The sequence below is a fragment of the Tupaia chinensis genome, unplaced genomic scaffold (assembly GCF_000334495.1).
Source record: "Tupaia chinensis unplaced genomic scaffold, TupChi_1.0 Scaffold000528_1, whole genome shotgun sequence".
Lineage (NCBI taxonomy): Eukaryota > Metazoa > Chordata > Mammalia > Scandentia > Tupaiidae > Tupaia > Tupaia belangeri.
The window spans coordinates 6677269-6682073 of NW_006160041.1; the positions used below are offsets into that span (position 1 = coordinate 6677269).

The 4805-nt window shown below is 41.7% G+C and overlaps 1 pseudogene; it reads right to left on the bottom strand.

The window, feature by feature from the left end:
• Positions 1 to 3532: 3532 nt before the first annotated feature.
• Positions 3533 to 3972, bottom strand: LOC102483006 (cytochrome b5 type B pseudogene; annotated as a pseudogene).
• Between the last annotated feature and the right edge of the window lie 833 nt (positions 3973 to 4805).

The following is a 4805-nucleotide window of genomic DNA, read 5'->3' on the forward strand; positions in this document are numbered from 1 at the left end:
TCAAAGTGCAACCTTTAATGTTCTTTTGGGAAACAGGAAAATAAGAGTAAATACAGAGTCACAACATATGCCCATGATTTCTTCCTGTTCACAATTTATCAAGATTATTAACATGGACTTTTTTACACAAAAATGAGAGCAACTGTTTATTTTTTTTTATTACATGGGTTTTCTCTGTTCTTTCCCTCTGTTGCTTCTTGCTAGCCTGGTCTTCTCTACTCCAGGCAACACATTTTGAATGTCATTAACAATGTCGCTATCTGCTCACCTCCTTTTGCCCTGACCTTAATAGTTACATGTAAGAAATTACTTTCTTTCCTTCTTTCTTTTGCTGAACAACCTGTCATTTCTTGAGCTTATTAATTCCTCTCCCCTTCATGTGTGATAAGGACATTTTACAGGACAATCGTGGCTCAGAGGAAGAAATAGAATATAAAGTTAGAACTGTTTTTTGAGCAGTTAATCAGAGAGTAAGTAATCCAAAGTTGCTCCCTGACTGAAACATTCACATCTGATTGCTCTCCCTACTCAGCTCCATTGTCAGATGCCTCTGGGTGCCTCGAACTGCTCAGTAATGGTGGCACCTGGGTGGAGGTAACAGTCATAGTCCTATTTTGATGGCTTGCTTTATAGTTTTTCCCAGACTCAAATAGCCTGAATGTGGGTGCCATCCAAGGAACTAAATGTCCCTGTAAAGTGTCCGGGAACATTTGAGAGTTGAATGTCTATGAATTCCAGCTCTTTACTCTCTTACCTCCTTATGCTTCCCTCTGGCCTTATCTTTACCCAAAAGGGCCCTTAAAATCTGAGATCTCCTTTGCCTATTGATCTGAAAAAAGGGTGACCTTGATAGAAAACTACTGGTCTTTGGCAAGCAATGTAGGTATTTAGTAGACATTTCAGACTCTCTGCTCTAATTTTATTCTAGGATCAGGTTAGCAGGCAGATCTATTTATTCCCCTGCCCGTGACTTGACATCAAATCCCCCACCAGGAGAACCTCAACTCCTAGTGGGGAGGGGGTGGCAGTAAGTGATGAATGAATCTTTTATTGCTTGTAAGAATGTGCCTGATACAAGATTTCTCCCTTGTTTTCTGAAGCCCTTCTGCATTTTTCAGTCCACTTCTCTCAGCGAAACCAGGCAAAGGAAAAGATGATTAAGTCTCCGAAGAGGCATGAAATGGCCTGAAGCTAAAGAGGGAAAAAGTTTAGGGTGGACATTTTGAAAGATGAAGAGTAAGAGTGATTAGGCAGTGGAATAGAAGTCCCATCACTGCAGAGAGCTGAGGAAAGGTTAGGTAAGATATTAACATTAATGAGGGAGAGCAAAGCCCTGGAGAATAAAGGAGGCTTGACTCAAAGGAGGAGTGCGGGAGGGAATCCTAACAGCCAGCTGACAGTAAGCACTTTCCTTCCTGCTCCCCATGTTACAGTTTCCTTGGAACAATTTTTTTTTTTTTTTTGAGAGACAGCAGGGCATCTAGATTGCAATCCCCAGCAGCTAAGCTACTTGTGTGTATTGTAGACATGATTATTCACGTATTCCACAAATGTATTTTTTTAGCTCCTACTTCATGCCAGGCACTGAGACGCCAAGAATATTACTGTGTAAAGACAGAAGCAATACTAACTCATGGGGAAGAGAGACTGAACAAGCATGGCTGTGGACCGGTGGTCCACTGGGGAAGAGAGGAAAGAAAGATTGTTTGCTGAATAACCTCAGAAGCTTGTCAAAAGCCTTCTCCCTTCCCAGTGGGGGGCACTGCACACAAACACAGCTGCTTATGGGGCTGGGGTCTCCACCACCCCAAGCAGCCCGCCTCTCTGTTCTTCCTAGGTTGCTGGGGGCCAGCAAAACTGACACTCTCAGACAAGTCTTTAGCGAGCTGGTACTCCCCACAGATTGCCGGGGACCTGCATCCTGTGTTCTGCTAAGGTGCTTCTCCTGTTTGCACTATGAGAAGGTTGACTAGCAGGAGGGCAGAGTTCCTTCCAGAATGGAAACATTTTTTCTCTCCAGGTTGCAAAACTCCTTACTGTTTTAAAGACCTCCCTACTCCCACTTTCTTTTTTTTCATATTTTAAGAATTAATTTTATTTTATTCTTATTTTCCAGTTTAATCAGAGAAACAGAGAAACAGAGGAAAAGTGAGAAAGCAAGCCATTTCCTGGACTTGAACCATGGTCTCGGCCATGTGGGAGTACACCTTCAACCACCATGCCACCTGCTGACCCCACTTTCTTTCTTTTCTTTTTTTAAAAAACCAAACCAAACCAAACCAAAACAAAACAAAACCCCCATTTTTTTTTTTTTTTTTTTTTTTTTTCTCAATGGACAAACAGAACACAACCATAAGTTGTAGCTAGGGAGGTAAAATACAGATGAAATAGAAAACAGTCTCTTACCACCATCTCCCACTTTCAAATGCCATTTTTTATGGAAGTTATTTTACTGGGGCAAACAGAAGATTAAGTTGAAGTCTCTTAGTTTTATAAAATGGAATCAAATGTTTGCTAATTGTTAAATAAAAAAGTAAAAATCCTTCCGCTATAAACATAATTCTACACTTACATCAATATTTTTCAATAAAGATAGCTGGGTGTGGCAAGTGCACGCACCCTATAGCAAAAACCTCTCAAAAAAAAAAAAAAAGATAGCTGGGTGGAGGGGAGAAAGAGATGGCTAGAAACTGGTGCCAAATCAAAGCGAAAGCGTTGGTCTTTTTCTGAACTCTTGCCGAAAACAGTGTTTTTCAGTATTTTTCCAAAAAAACCTGATTACTCTGAATTCACCAAGCTTTTATGACCCCAATTCATTGCTCTCTTTTCTTGTTTCTTCCCACTCCCAAGAAATACAAGGGAAGCACATTTTGTCAAGCACAACCTGGGAAGGAAACGGGTTGGACTTGAAGATGGGAAGGGGGTGGAAGATCTAGCTTGCTACCTGCTACACTGGCTTGGGAGGTAGGAGATGACCACATCCTCGTTTTAACAAATATAAACAAGGAACAAAATCATTTGACAGTTGCATTTTAAATAAAAGGTACACGCCTTCACTTTATGGATTCGACCCTTTATAATAAATAATAGAATTAAATCAGAATTAAAAAAAAACTTTACTTGAAAGAAAAATGGAAAAAGAAAACCTTCAAAACTAGAGTGTGGCCCTCTTAAGAACGTCAAATGTGCATTCAAAGAACTAGGAAGCAGGCATTTTATCAAAATGCAATGTCACTACAACATGTGAACCGCAGTTATTAAAGAGAGCTCTGAAATGTAAGGATCTCATGGAAACCTGTGAAGAGAGGACACCCGGGCAAGGATGCAGAACGGTGAGCAGGTACTTGGGAAATAAAGCTCTGCAATGAAAGACACTGGTCCCAGATCTGAGGTGGATGTCTGGCCAACTGTCTTGGCTCCAAGGGGAAAAATACAACTGGTGAGATTTGAGAACAGTGTACTGCTGCAGCCCCAGGCAAGACTAGGTTCCACTCCTAAGTAGATGTGCCTTTCAGATTTCAGCAAGATCTCCTCAGGAGGATTTGCTTTGTGACGTATAGTAATGATACAGGAAACCTAAGAGAACAGTGCTGACGATGGGGAAAATCCAATAAAACCAACAGCTTTTGCACGTATTCTCTTTAGGATCCTTGCTACGGCCTTCAGGCTAAAGGTCACTCGGATGGATGTCACCAATATAGTGAAATGCTTGAGCATTTCTCTGGCATCAGAGGAGTGGCCCACATTTTCAAAGCTTTCACTTGCATCTGCTTGCTCCAGCAGAACCTCTTCTCCACCAGGATGCTCGTTGAGGAAGCTGGTGATATCGTAGACTCATCTGTGGATCACCAGCCATTTTTCCTTCAAGGAGTCGTGCTTTGCCACCTCCTCCAAGTAGTAGTAGGTGATGGAGATCTCAGGTCTCTGCCCTTTCCCACTGCTGCCGCTAGCCTCCATTGCTGCCATTGTTCCTGAAATGCCACCTCACCACTGCTATATGGTTTCTGCCAGCCCCCCACTTTCGATTAGAGTCAATGAGCTGACATAGATGTTCACACCAATTACTAGGTAAAGTTAGGATAAATTATGTGTGACCAGTGGTTTTTTTTTCCAGTCCTCTTATTTGAGGACTAGCTATAGTAACTTGAAAACAGATACAAGTTATATTGGATTCGTTTTTGTCTTTGCAATTTTTTTTTTTATTTTAGCAGATTGACTGTGATGCACACCACATTCTAGTTTAATGTTTATCCAGGAACAAAACTGTTTTCTTTCTCTACTACCTTTGTGGAGATGAATCTGGGCTGGGAGAAGATTTTGTTTAATATATCCCCCCAGCAGACCTTAAAGCAGGTAACATTTTGTTTGTCTTTTCCCAGAGCCTTTTAGGAGAACCTAACACTATGAGAGATGGAAATTGTCACCCTCCACTTGTCAGTTGCTGTTCCTGATATGAGTTCTCTTTGGCAGATGGAATGCCAACCCTTTCAAATTTTCCCAGGTGGACCAAAGCACTGTTTGCTTTTAGAAGTTCTCAGTGAGGCTTTCATTGTGAATTCATGAAAGTTATCAGCCAACTTCCAACAATTGTTTAATAAAAAGCAATTAACCAGCCAAAAATATAATGGCTTTTATGTCAAAATATACTAGAGACAGCTGCTAAGCGGGCCACTGGCAGCCTCTGGGCCATATGCCGTGAGTCCCAGGCATATGCCCAGGCAGGCACAACAGCACAGAGCATATTGGGAGTAATAAGCCTAGTTCCCCACCTTTCTCCCTCTCCCCTCACCCAATCTCCCTACTCC